This window comes from Phyllobates terribilis, unplaced genomic scaffold (assembly GCF_046119375.1).
Source record: "Phyllobates terribilis strain yellow unplaced genomic scaffold, ASM4611937v1 Scaffold_2__4_contigs__length_985480577, whole genome shotgun sequence".
NCBI classification, from domain to species: domain Eukaryota; kingdom Metazoa; phylum Chordata; class Amphibia; order Anura; family Dendrobatidae; genus Phyllobates; species Phyllobates terribilis.
This window is the reverse complement of record NW_027362762.1, coordinates 119306815-119322104: the sequence shown is the minus strand read 5'-3', so window position 1 is coordinate 119322104 and position 15290 is coordinate 119306815. Positions and strand designations below refer to the sequence as shown.

Genomic DNA, 15290 nt, shown 5'->3' with positions numbered 1-15290 from the left:
AGTTTCAAGCAGACCCTAAAAACGCATTTCTTTAGACTGGCGTATCGCCTAAACACACTATCTGTCCGTCCCAGTTTTCCCCCATATTAAAATCTTCTTCAATTTCAGGTTCATACCATCCATGCACTTAATAGCCTCGGTCAAGACTGTACACATACTGACTGGCGACCAGTCCATGTATTATTATTTATCCTATTTAGTATATCAAGGCTGCATTATACAATGTACACTTTACCTTTTGTGTCTCCCCCATTTCCTCATAGACTGTAAGCTTGCGAGCAGGGCCCTCACTCCTTTTGATTTGAGATATGCTTATTCTGTATTGTCTGTATAAGTTCCCGCTAAAATTGTAAAGTGCTGCGGAATATGTTGGCACTATAAAAAAAACATTTTTTTTTTATTATTATTATTATTATTATTTGCAATTTTTGCAGGACTATAACTCTTTAAGGCCTTTAAGATGAGTCAGAAATTTTCAATGAAATCTAGTAATGAAGGATGCAAATGAATCTAGTTCCATAATTCAGCGTCTACGAATTCTTGATGGGTGAGGAATTAGTGATGCGTAAAGTGACTTTCATGTAAGGATAGGCCATTAATATTACAGCTCCAGAGAACCCCTTTAAAGCGTACCTGACAGCTCTTTGATACTGTGCTAACCATGGGCGGCATGAATCAGCAACCAGCTGTATTTTTTTATTCAGCCAGTTTCTAATCCAAGCTGCCGTGGTTCAAGGAATACAAATCTGCTGACAGGTTCCCATAAAGATGACTGTGGGCCCTTTGCCTCCAGGGCCCCTATACAGCTGCACACGCTGCAAATATGCTCCTACCATGCAGTATATTTTATGTTTGCATCTTCAGCACTACACACAAGTCTATGAGCTTTTCATTTATGTACTATTGACATTTATTATATTCATTTTGGACATATATCTGAATGATTGACACTAACATTGAGCATCAATTATCTATTACAATCCGGTCCAGAGGGCAGATTTGGACACCTGTCATGAACCATTGACCTTGCCAATGATCTCACGAATGCACATACTTTCTTTTCCCCCATTCATAACATACAAGATGTGACACAGTAGCGAGAATATCTGCGCGGACACATTCTTCACACATTACATGCTCAAGTGCACCGACGCATTTCATCATCTCTTCTCCACTGCCTCTGTTCTCTGCCTTTCTCTATCAGTCAACATCTACACAATGGTGAGCTGCATTATTCAGATTTATATTAAAAAGTTCATCTCCTATTCATACAGGGGCAGCTATACTAATACTGCAGAAGCCCCTCTGTAAATTCTGGTCTCCTCCTCTCCTTCCACGTGTTCTCTTAGGTATCACCCACCCTCCCATCACTCAACCACTGATCATCCTGGGCTCTTAGTTGCCGGGAGAAAGCTAGTGCAGATCAATGCTTTCTTGTGTCTAATGCTCTGACCCCATCCATTGCACTAAGGATCTGTAGAGGAATAAGACGCTCCACAAACAGAAGCCAGAGGTAAGAATCTGCTTAGAATTCTGCTATACAATCATCTCTGCTCTCCTTGTAGTTTATTATTTTCTTTATTTCATAGTATCAGTCTCAAAGTAACTCACTATATGGCATCCTCAATGCATCGTTTTGTAGGAAACAATTTAGTAAAACATTGCAAAAAAAATGTTGAAATCATTTTAAATTAAAAATAAGCCTTTTTTTTTTGCTATTGTTGGAAAACTCTTCTGAAAATAGGAACAATTCACAAGGTAGAGATGTAGCAGGGCTGAATTTGTCAGGTAGCTTCCATGCACTTAGAAAATTCTTCATCCCAAAGAAACTGCTCTGCTATATTTGTCGATGATACCATTTAGATTTCAAGGACACATAAGGTGCATAAGGATTCGTGATGGGACCAATTGTAGTCCTGTGATTTTGACTTTCGGATTTGACACAGAAGTGTCAAGAAGGTGAGGAAGAGTCTGATTTTTGACCATCAGTGATGTCTTATGATCCCACTCTTCATTCCTTTTTTTTTTTTGGTAAATTATTTACAAACACTTGTCAGTGGAAATGGATGCCTTACAGGAAGCTTCTTGAAGTGATCCTATCTCCTCCATCCTGCTAATGGGTTTAATGTTAGACTCTGTGAATCAATTACAAGCTTTTACCGGGAGTATGTATTCCCTCCTGACAATCAGATTACAAACAGCACAACATGTTGACCAAACATCTTTTCCCCTTCCATTATACCCACAAAAAAGAAAAATGAATCGGTGCCACTTGGCAAGGACGACAGGAGTAACTTTGACTATAATTGATTTCCATCCAAGGTGTCTTATAAAAGTGGCTTCCATGTGAGTGGAATAGAAGAGGGTGGATGTTCTGATATGCAACAATCAAAACTAAGGAAGGGACCATAGAGTGCGGGATCTCGTCTCCGAGCCTGAGAAACTGTGTTTCCTCTTGATAATCCCACTAGCTTCAAGCTCATTACATACTTCTCAATAGGCTTGTTCCTCTTACTTAAAAATAGAGAATAGGCTTTTTGAATGCTCCTGGTGTTCGGGATAATACCCACCCCATGTTCTCGGCTTTTTGTGTTCCTCTCCTGAAATTATTCAAGACAGATCTTTTGTATTAGTAGCAATCTCTGTAGAAAGGAATTGCTGCAATTAGAGAAGAAAGCCTGGCGGGATACTGTAACACATGTAACATATAAATAGAGCACTCCGCCATCCGCCGATGAAGTGGGATTGGGTTTATCCATACACAGATGAATAGTCATTTTGCCTTTTGTTAGTAGTGGGGTGCACACGACTCGATGAAACACGACATATCGTACCCTGGTACTGTACACATGTGCTTTGTTGTGGAGATATGATTTTAATCTGCTTGTCGGGGAATGTTGGGTCTAATTAGCTTCCGCGGCGGTTTGCTTTGTTGTAATAGATTAGTTTTATAGTCTTCCATGGACTCCCTACGGCGACAGAAAAAAAAAAGAGAGTTGAAGCGGAGGCATCTACTCTGTACACCGCAGAATTTTTCTCCTGGGTCGTTGAGGTCAAAAAGGTTCATACTGAACATGAGAGAAGGATTGACTCCTCTTCTCCGTGCTGGGATTCCTGGACCACTTTGAGTATTTTGTTTTTTAATCCAAATTCTAGATTGATGAATTTATAGTTCAGGCTGTATAAAAAGATAATTTATTGGTGGCAGAGGAATAAAATGTAAGTATTATTTCAGGTTATAATTGTAATAAGGTTATGGATAAATGGAATGATACCTTGAAATAATTGGTTTATGATCGATAGGAGAGTAAAGAATGTTCTAGAGTAGGGTTCTTAGCCTTTTCTATGTTATGGAAGTCTGCAAGGTCAATGGAGCTCATTTCAAAATAAGAATATTTAGTTATGACTGCAAATTTATATCACTTATTTCTATTGGTCACAATAGTAGCAAATATTGATGGTTTCCCACCCAAGATTACAGACCCTCCCCAAAGGACACATGTTAAAAGAAATCTGTCAGCAGGTTTTTGCTATGTAATCTGAGCACTGCATGAGGTAGGGATTAAAACACTGATTTCAACAATGTGTCACTTATCAAGCTGTGAGCTGCTGTTTACTTACAGTGAAGGTTTTATCACTAGGAAATTATCATTGCTGTGACTAGCTGCCACGTGAGCACTGGTTCGACTGCGCCCCCTCCTGTGATAAGCAGCTCACTGTGAATAGATAATGTACACAGAAAGCCTGGTGTGGGCAGGGGAAGCTTTCTCAGCTATGCTCAATCCTACATCTAAGAACTCTGATTGTGTCACAATCGCTGCACCCAGTAAACTAAGTGACACATCACTGGAATCAGGGTCTCTTTTCTTACATCGTGCTGTTCTCAGATGAGGTAATGAAAACCTTCTGACAGATTCCGTTTGAGAGTCCTTTTTCTAGTCTGACCTTTGCTGATAACACTTTATGATAGGAGTTTCAAATTTGCCACATTTTGTCAGTCATTGGAATTCGATTTTCCATGCTTTCTGGTAGGGTCTGTTTAATATATATTGTTAATATATATTTGACAATTCATTTTATATGACTTTTTCAACTTATGTACTGGAATTAATAAAGTCTACTGCATACACTTTGGCATTGCTTACATACAATTAAACCATAAATTTATGTTTTCCAACAAAATAAATAGGCAAAAACTTGTATCCTTTAGCTAAAAAATTCACCACCTTAGTCTGATTATAATAAAAAAATAGTTACTTTTTAAGCAAAGAATTAGAATCAAACATACTCTTATGGCCGCATTACACTAAAATGACTATACTCATAATCATCCTTTAGTATGAATATTATAAATCAATATTGCCATTTCATACCCAAAATGAAACACTCCCAAATCCACCTAGAAAGAAAATCTCATTTCTTTTACAGTGATGTTTACATTGTTCAATTGTCAGGAGTGCCTGGATAATTTATAGATTTCAACCTGTGAAATATTTATTTCTTCATTGCTGATATATTGGATTAGCCCAGGGCTCTATTAATACTTATACATTATATATAAATCATAATCAGCAGTTTAATAGACTGCGTCAATAGTACGGGAACGTTATGCACATGAAGACAGTAAGGTGAACACAGCGGATCGAAAATTCAACCCAGCAATCAATTAAAGGGATCAATGTTGTCATACTATGTACGGCTCTTTGCCTTGTTTTGAGCCTCATAGAAAACAAATCAACTTTTTCCTTTACAGAATTTTATTTTCTATTGGTCCATCAGTACAAAAATGATCACAGATGGTAAATGTTTTTGAAGTCCGATCGTTGGCAAATTTTTCGATCCAGATGCCATTTATTCTACAGTTAAGTGCCAGGTTCCTATATATTGTAATTATTTTCTCTACTTTTGGATTGAAGAACCTTATTCAAAACATCTTATGCAAAAACGATGTTTCTTCTATTTATTACTAATACTTAACTCATCTGAATTTCTTGGATTCTAAGTAGTGGGCACGAGCCTGGAAAGCTTGGCTCAGAAAATGTTGGTACAGCTGGTGTTACTGCCATGGATTCCAGGAGAAAGGGTTTAAATGATCGAAATGTTAGTGTTGATCTCTCATAGAGGCACAAGAGAAATTGGATGATTTTCCATTTAAAGAGAACCTATCCATGTTAAACTAAAGGTATAGGTATAATAGCGCTGTCATACTGATTTAATAGGTACATTCAGTGTAGATATCTGCTGCCTGTATTTTGTTAAATTATCATTAGAAGTTTCAGATTCCTCAACTGTTTGTGCATCGGGGCGTAACTGTGGGGCGGGATTGTGGGTAGGGTCTCTGGCTCTGCCCCGGTCCCTCCGCTGCCTGGGCTTCAGGAAAATGGTGCCGGTAGCAGCGCATGCGCTAATTTAGATTTCAGCTCAATGACGTGTCAAGATGTCATTCTGCACATGTCCCGCCACCGGCCTCATTTTACTGAAGACCCCTGGAGGTAGATCAATCTGCAATCAATCCTGAAGCCTGCCACCAGATCAATCTGTGCAAGTGCTACCTGCAGCTAAGATGACGCCAATGCAAAATTTAAATGAGGAAGAAGAGAAAGACACCAGAGGCAGCGCAGGGGTCGGAGAAGAGCCGAAGACCCTACCCACAGTCCCGCCCCGATGAACAAAAAGTTTACGAATCCAAAATTTCTAATGATGACTTAACAAAAACCAGGCTTCAGATTTCTATAATGAAGGTACCGATTAAATCAGTATGACAATGCCATTATTCCCATACCTATAGTTTAACATGGATAATCCTGATGACAGGTTCTCTTTAAAGAACATTCTCCATTTATTACACCTGGACCGAGACTTTCTTTAAATTGACATATGAAGTTATTTGATTGGCTGCTCAGCCAATTGCCCCTGTCTATACATAATAGTGTTTCATTTGTGGGTCTACAAAGCAGCGGGTTGTGGGTTTGTAGCACCACCTGTGGCTGACTGCAGGAATGTTGGTCTTCTTTGTTATGGAGGTAAGAACTGAGTAAGAAATGTAAATATGATATGTACATCTGTTATACTGCGCTGTGCTGTAAATTGTGCAGTTGTCACTAGGTGGCTCTGTTGCAGCTCAGGTATATAAGACGCCAATTCCAGGAAGTACTGTCAGTGGGTGGTTGAAGCCACATGGAGTGATAAGGGAGCCTGCTACAAAGTAGAGTACAATACACATTAGACTAATATCGGCTGAACCTGCCGACATTGACGGGTTCGGATGACGATCTACTGTCTATGGGGGCGCTGGCAGACTGATGGTCGGGAAAAACGTCAATCAGGCATATCCGGGGCCGGTTTTAGACAAAGTGAGGCCCTGGACAAAAGTATAAAGTGGGGCCTCAAATGCTAACATAATGCACAATCACACAGAAAAATCGCGGTTGTATTTGCATGCGAGTAGTTCAGGCCATTAAATGAGCACAATCGACAATATTGAAGTCATTCGATATTTGTTTTCCGACCTTTACACCAGCTGAGGAAGAATGATGGGCACAGAACAATCACTAGTAGATCAATCTGTCCCCATACAGTATCATGTTATGAGCAGCATATCTGCAGTTTTCACCTGGCGATGTGCTGCTGAGAACAATGATTTTTGTTCCGGCATGAACAATCCAATCACCCGATGAATAGGCAGCATTTTGCTTGTTTAGTATAATGTACCCCATAGTCCTCCACAAAGTATTATGCCCCCCATAAACCTCTACATAGTATAATGCAAACCCCATAGGCCTCCATATAGTATAATGTGCCCCATAGTCCTCCATGTAGTATAATACACTCCACATAGTCTTCCACATAGTATAATGCACACCCCAGAGTCCTCCATATAGTATAATGCACTCCCCATAGTCCTCCATATAGTATAATACACTTCCCATAGTCCTCAATATAGTATAATGCATTCCCCATAGTCCTCAATATAGTATAATGCATCCCATAGTCCTCCATATTGTATAATGAACCCCCTATAGTCCTCCATACAGTATAATGTACTCCCCATAGTCCTCAATATAGTGTAATGCATTCCCCACAGTCCTCAATATGGTATAATGCATCCCATAGTCCTCCATATTGTATAATGAACCCCCTATAGTCCTCCATACAGTATAATGCACTCCCCATAGTCCTCCATATAGTATAATACACTCCCCATAGTCCTCTATATAATATACAAGACTCCCCATAGTCCTCAATATAGTATAATGCATCCCATAGTCCTCCATGTTGTATAATGCATCCTATAGTCCTCCATATAGTACAATGCACTCCCCATAGTATAATGCTCCCCATAGTCCTTCATATAGTATAATGCATTGAAGATCAGCTGAGAGCTCCGGGACCTCACTTTACGGCACCGATGCTGGGTGCAAACATTCTCAAGAGTGATCTCACGTACCACTGATGCTGAGTCACTGGGGCTGATCAGCTGATCTTCAGCTGATAAACCCAAGTGACCTCACTACGGCAGCAGAGCCATGTACACTGACAGAAGTGATATTATACTCCTGTCAGTGTACATTGCTGTCTTCTACAGCAGTGATATCAGTGATAAAGTTTCTCTTTCCTAATATTCCTCCCACTTCACCTGTTATGTCCGATCCTGAAACTCTCCTGCAGTAACTGCCAGACTCATTGTATTGCAGGAGAGAAGGGAGTCAGACAATGTATTCATTTATTATAATGTAATATTCTACCATCCCTCTTGTTGCACTTCCTCCTTGTGCACATCTCCAGTCACTCACAACTTGCTGAGGATCACTGGCTACGCCCCCAATGACATCACCACATAGCTGTTGGTTGAGTCATTCAAAGCACAGGCAGGAAATCTCTGTGCTCTCTGAGTTGAACAGTCTATTAAGAAGTAAGGACGTGGAAGTCACATCAACACAACTCAGGAACAGTGCAGAATTTTAACAGCAACAGTTTCTTCATTTCAGATAGGCTTTAGATTACGTTAATTATCAGTGTGCCCCGAAACCACCTTTGAGCATATTTCTTTATATAATATATGTATACAATGAAAGTTTAGGGAAATTTTAGAAAATTATTTGTTAACAATTAGGCCCAAGACTTTGATGTTAGGATGTTTGGTCTCTTAGCTTTATTAAAATCACACAAGCCTATGATGAGCCTGGATTTCAAGTTAGATAAGATTTCCATTAGTCCAATGATCCTCAAACTGTAGCTGTCCAGCAATTGCAGAACTACAGCCTTTGCCTTTCCAGACATGCTGGAAATTGTAGTTTTGTGACAGATAGAGAGAGAGCCATACATTACAAGAACCTCCTACATAAATCAATGCAAATACACTATTGTCACTGATAACAGCTGTGCCCCGATGGAAAAAAGCCAACACAATCTAGAGCAGGTAAGCATTTCCCAAGGGTAGAGGTTTTCTTATCATCGTAAGACTACACCTGAACATCCCCTTCAAGCGCTGTCTTTCAGGATTTCTACGTAAAAGGTCCCCCAAGAGAGTTGGTGGTTGGAGCTTATAGGTTCAATCGCTAATGCTAATAAACTGGTTCATTTTCATCAGGATTGCTTGGCTGCTTTGTGGTGGAGCAAAGAACCTTGGCTCGCAGAGCGCGGGGACATTGGGGCATCTGATTCTCCTACCTTAGACTTCAGTAGCATTGATTTAATGAGGATGATCAGATGTCTGGAAACTTTGCAAAGAGATTAAGGCTTTTTGGCAAGTAATGTAAGCAAATCAACATCATAGGAATAATTTATAATGAGCACGAAGACAAGGCAAATGCTCTGTCACTGTCATTATTGGAAGAATACAACTCAAAGGGTTCGAGGACTTCATATTTCACTGCAAATTTGTAAAAAAACAAAAAAAACAATTTGAGTTCAAGCGAGCCCCATGAATGCACAATACATCCCCATTATGGAAACAAGACACATTACACCATTCTTTTTCTGGATAGGAATCGATACCAGCTTAAGGCTGTGTGCCCACGATGTGTTTTTTAAGCATTTCCGCAGCGGCAAAAACACTACAGAAAAGCTTAAAAACGCATGGTAGAAGGCCTGCCATGTCAGCCAATGATAATCCGCATGTGCTGTGCACATGCTGCAGAAATTTCCGCTGCGGATTATCATTGCGCAAAAAAACGCAGCACTACCAATTATTTTGCGGAAGTGCTGCGTTTTTGCCGCATTAGATCGCATGGATTACGCATAACTGTATATGTAGATGCGCATTCCATGCGTTCTAATGTGCGGATGGTACCCAGGTCTAGAGAAGAGGAGACTCTCCTCCGGACCTGGGTACCATAGAAAAGTGTAAAAAATAAAGAATAAAATAAAAAATAAATATATATTTACCTTCTGGCGGCCCCCGCTGCACTCCTCCTCGCATGCCGGCAGTTCGCGATGGACTGAAGGACCTGCGCTGACGTCATAGTCATGTGACGGGTCACGCGACGCTGACGTCGGCAGGTCCTTCACTCTACCGCTGCACATAACACATCTGCATCTCTGGCTGCTATGGGCATAAAAGGGGACAAACTTATGGTGTGGCACCCATGCTCCCCTGACCTCAACCCCATTGAGAACCTCTGGAGCATCATCAAAAGGAGTGTCTATGATGGCGGGAGGCAGTTCACATCTAAGCAACAGCTCTGGGAGGGTATTCTGTCCTCATGCAAAACAATTAAAGCAGAAACCATCCAAAACCTGACAAATTCAATGGACGAGAGAGTTCAGAAGCTCCTTTCGAACAAGGGGTCCTATGTGCAAGTGTAACATCACCTAGAATAAAGTTTTGAGTTGAAAACGGTTTGATTTCAGTTTGTAATAACCTGCTAATGCTTATAATTTCAAAAATGACCATTTTTTTGGTTCTTTATTAAAATGAAAAGGTTGAAAACTCTGCTGTGCATAATAATTTCGAACATGCATTTTGAGTGCAGTTTGAGTTTTTTATTTTTTTAAAAATATACTGTTATCATAGGCAGTTTGTACAAAAACCTTTCAATTGTACTCTAATAGTTATTTGACTGGAAAATTACAATGACTGCAATTCATATAGGTAATTTGGGAAAATCTGAGAAAATATTATTTGCATAATAATTTGGAACACAGTGTATATAGTGTGACCAAGTTGTCAAGCACTTTCCAAGAGATGCTAAAACCGCTTGGAAAGCGCTTGACAACCCGCATGCGGAAATGCAAGTGAAGAACGCATCACTTCCGCTTGTCCCTGGCAGGAAAACACATGTACAATCCGCATGCGTTTTTTTCTGCCAGGGAGATGCAGAAACACTCAGGAAAAAATCCTGAGCATTTCTGCATCATGGGCACATAGCCTAATAGTTAACCATATAAGACGTTTATATAACAGACCATTTATCAGTAAAACAATGAGGTGTGAAGGGATTTTCTGACCACAAGTGTCCCAACATGCAAGCAGGACCGGCATTAGGCTGAACACATCATGTAAAACCATGTAAAATTTCCCTTCAGTGCCTCTATCCATTTTTTTCACGTACATCCACAGGACACCTGCGTGGGCAGGAGGTTGAATTTTATATCCTTGAAAAATTGATTTGTTTCTTATGCCATATTCCCATGAACAAAAACACATTTTGTTTTTCTCTATGTTTTTTCTAAAGATCTCTACACCAAAATATGCAACAGCAATATACTCAAATTATTGATTTTTGGCTGCATTTTTTGATATGTTAAATGGCTGCGTCTGACCGTGCAGGAACATGGTCTGATCATACCACATCTCCTGGGCAGGGGAGGAAGCAAAAGAGTATATAGATATTACAGCAGGGAATCGCAAATTATTCTTTATGTGAGGTTAAACATTTCGCTGCTTATTTTTAAGCAATGTTTTACCTCACAGAAAGAATCAGCTGTGATCCCCTTCTGTAATGTCTGTATACTCCTTTACTTCCTCCCCTGCCCAGGAGATGTGGTATGATCAGACCATGTTCCTGTATGGTCAGACACAGCCATTACACAGTACACAGCAGGGGCACATTTATAAGATTATCTCAGCACAGGAACGTTTTTTTAAACACATCCAATTGTGGAACTCATTATTATTCAAAGATCTATTGATTAAAATATTGATTAAAATTACCTTTGTTCGTGGGAAAACCTTGTTAAGATAAGTCTCACAACAGTTGCAATTCCCATCAAAAGGAGTAAATGGTTGGCAAAACTCACACATAAAAGAACTAAGCTGAATGTGGTATCAAGCGACGACCAACAATTATCCAGGCACAGCACATGGTGAGGTGAGTATTTTTTTTTTCATTTTTTTTACATCTTATTTCCCATAGGGGCTGTGTGGGTGACATCATACTGCACATATGGTCTGTGTGGAGGATATCATACTGCGCATATCATCTTTGTGGGGGACATCATATTGCGCATGGGGGCTGTGTGCGGGACATCATAGTGCATGGGGGTGGTGTGGAGACATAATATTGTGTAAGGGGGCTGTGTGGGGACATGATACTATGTGAGGGGACTGTGTGGGGATATAATACTGTGTAGTGAGATTGTGTGGAGACATAATAATGTGTTGGGGGCTTTGTGGGGAGATCACACTATTTGAGGGGGCATCTTACTATTTTAGGGGCTGTGTGGTGACATTGTATTATCTGAGGACATTCATACTGTGTGTGAGAACAGTGAGGGCATTATATTGTGTGGGGAGCTGTTGATCAAGGTACAAGGACTGCATAACAGGTGCTGTATGATTTATTACTTTATATAAACTCTATAAAAAGCAGTGAATTATATGGTGTTGATTCGCTGCTACAGATAAGAATACAGGTTACATTAAGCCCTATCGTAACATGCTTTAGCAGTAGCAGGGAGTCACAGGACTTAATTCTGCTCAATATTACCGTAAGTAATGAAAATGAATATAAAACAATAATAATATGCGGAATTAAATTTGGCCGGTAGGTGCAGCTCTCCACAAGAGTCGCAGTATCTCATGTGGCTCCTTGGAAAACTTTATTATTCATCCCTGCCTTAGTATATATCAATATTTTCAAAAACAAATCTCGAAGGATTCAGAATGCCCCTCTGGAAATTGGAATGAAATGTATTTTGCAAATTGTGGATCTTTTGGATCTATGATGTGTCGAAATTGTGCATATTTATACATTGGCGAAAGATAAAAACAAAACATTCCAGAATTTGATTTTTATTGATATTTGACAACAATTACCAGAAAGCAAAATGACATACTGTATATCAGTTGGCACCTTCACCATGTTGTGCAGGAGGCTAGCTCTTTTATACTAGACAGGTTTCTACTTTATGCCCTGTGGTTAGTGTTGAGCCACCCCCGTAGTGTTCGAGTTCGGTTCGGTTCGTCGAACACCCGTGTGTTCGCCGAACTGTTCGTCGAACACCTTCGAACACCGTTAAAACCAATGGCAGGCAAACAAAAACACATAGAAACACATAGAAAACACCTTCAAAGGGGTCCAAAAGCTGACAAACTGCTCAGAAGACACAACTAACACATGGAAAAGTGACAAGTACATATAGTCATGCGAAAAGAAAAGAGGTGGAGGAGTAAAAGGAGGGGGAGACACAGATATAGGCATGTCATGCCCTTCTAAAATCCAAAAAGTGAGAAGCCGACACGTTCAGTCCGCTCCTGCCCGTGCCACCTCCGCGTCGCCGGGTTTGTGCCAGAGCCGCGGTGAACCCTGACGGCCAGCCCCCCTCTCCCAATACTGGTGCCTGTCCGCTGGTGGGTCGAGCGAGCCCCCCTGTGGTGGAGGCAGCTCTAAGCTTTTTAATTTAAATTGTCTCTCTAATTTGAATGAATACACTTTAAATCCATTTACAAGGATCTATTGGAGGGCAAGTCTCATGCCAGCAGCCGCGTAATTCCAGCTCCAGTAGCATCCACTAAAGCTGCTGCAGTTAAAAAGCTTTTATAAGGATCGAGCTCGGCTGTCCACCGCAAGGCATCCTACTGCCAGTCCCAGCCCCTATGCCTTGGGGTGCCTCCTGATGCTCTTCACTGAGTATCCCGTGGTCCCGAAGCACTTCCTTTGAAAAAATTAAGTGTCCAAACTACAGGTGGTGTAGCTTGCTTAACAGCCGGGATAATCTGCTGACTAGCAGACACTGCTACTAGGCACAAAGTATTTCCTGGGCTAGATGCAGTTAAAAATTTGTAATTAGATACTCTCGTTGGATGCTGAGAAAGCATTCCATAGAGTCTCCTGGCACGCCATATATGATTCTCTTAAAAAGCTTGGGGTAGGGGTCTAGGGGACCCTTTTATAGCCAAAATCACGGCCCTGTATCGCAATACGTCACCTAGGCTGAAGATAAATGGAACTGTAGCACCCTGAGGGCTCGGTTGCTACAGAGGTATTGCACCTCACCCAGAGGTGTGATATCTCACTCTCAGGTAAGGATGTAGTGTGGATCAGGACCCGACACCTGCATGCATTACACCACATTGCCGTGGGGCAGGGCGACCAATATGCCCCTGAGATGGGCACGACAGTCCCTGTCCCTGGCTGGAGTGGGGGGAGGGAACACTGAGGAAGGGGAACCCTGTAGTGCAGGAGCAGGGAGGAAGCAGTTCCTGGGTGCATTGAGAAGGGAGTATAAAAGGTGGGCACCATCTTAGTTCAGTGCAGAGAAGTCTGAGCAGAAGTGGCAGGGAGCAGGGGCTCTGCATGAGCTCTGCTCCGGAGGCGGGCCTAGTAACAGAGGCCCAGGCCTGGAAGAGGGAGAAGGAAGGAAGAGGAGCGGAGAAGGCTCCAGGAACGAGGAACGAAGGGATCCTAGGGGTGCGGACGGGCGAGTCGCCACCGCACGCCCGAATCCACCTGCGTGGAGGGGTCAGGCCAAAGGGGGAGACCGGTCCCCGAAACTAGTGGAGGCAGGAAACGACCCTCAGCTAGAAACAGGAGGCTGTGACATTTTATGTGGCGCAGCCCCTCGCTACACCCGCTAGGAAGGCACCACATAGGGTCAGGGAAACTGGCGCCAAGTTTACCAAGAGGAGGCCCGAGGCAGCCGGACAGAAGGGTTGGTAAGAAAGGCCAGACAAAGGACACACAAAGGGGGTCCTGTGAAGCGCTCCAAAGTTATCTGGGAGTTGTCTGAGCCCCTCACCTGGTGAGCACAGTACGACGTGGGCAGCCGTTACTTGCAGACGTGGTCTGGATAATAAGAACTGTGAGTAAAGGCCCTGGACTGCATCACTGACTCCGTGTCATTACTGCTGCTGCCCTGCACCATCACCCCCATCCTCCGCATACACTGCCCTGAGGCTATACTCCTCCCGTGGGGAGTTATGCTACGCTCTGCTGCACCCACAACACCAGCCTCAGCGGTCTGCCCTGGAGCGGCGGTTCACTCTGACCGCAATCCACGGGTGGCGTAGTCGGACATTTAAACATCAAAACCACATAAATAGTTCCGCCACTGGTTTGACCGCCCTGAGCCACGGAACCGGGTCGCCGCCACGGAGACTACATCCACCAGCATCCACCAAAAAGGGTCCGGCTCCGGGTGTCCCAAGGCCCAGGGGGCGCGTCAGAACATTTTCATCACCTTTCATAATCACCAATGGGACAAGGCAGGGATGTCCTCTGTCCCCTCTCTTATACATCCTAGTGATGGAGCACCTGCTCTCATCAATTCGCCATAACCCCAATATTAGGTGTATTGAGGTGGGAGGCACCGAGTACAAGTGCTCTCTATTTGCTGATGATGTCCTAGTATATATCACTCAATCACATATATCCATCCCTGCTGTTATGGCTGAAATAGATCACTTTGTTACATGGTCAAATTTTAAAATCAATGCAGCGAAGTCTGAGGCCCTCGATGTCTCCCTCCCCAAATCCATATAGGATTCCATCCAGTCCAACTTTCCCTTTGCCTGGCCCTCACAGGGTATCAAATACTTAGGAATTCCTATTCATAGAGACCTCTCCCATCTATTTTATCTTAATTTTGGGCCCTTTATTGAACAACTCCATACAGACCACGGTTGGCAAGTTAGAACTGTAAGATTCACTACGTGAACCACTGGTGTTTTGTGGAAAAGCACATGTACACTGTGTTCCAAATTATTATGCAAAAAGTGTTTAGGAGTGATAAGGGAAGAATTTGTTTGTTTGTCAGTTAAACTCATTGATGGTGATGTGTGTCAGGGCTCTTTATATCACTGTAAGCAATTGCAGACACCTGTGCTAATTAGTTTGGCAGGTGTGTCC

The 15290-nt window shown here is 42.1% G+C and overlaps 1 protein-coding gene across 1 annotated transcript in view; it reads left to right on the top strand.

Moving 5' to 3' along the window:
* The first annotated feature begins 1083 nt into the window (after positions 1–1083).
* SERTM1 (serine rich and transmembrane domain containing 1) overlaps positions 1084–15290 on the top strand; it is a 95357-nt gene continuing 81150 nt past the window's right edge. The window contains exons 1-2 of the mRNA XM_073662556.1: positions 1084–1221; positions 1350–1513. The gene's annotated coding sequence lies outside the window, so the exon portion shown is untranslated. The remainder of the gene's footprint in view (positions 1222–1349; positions 1514–15290) is intronic.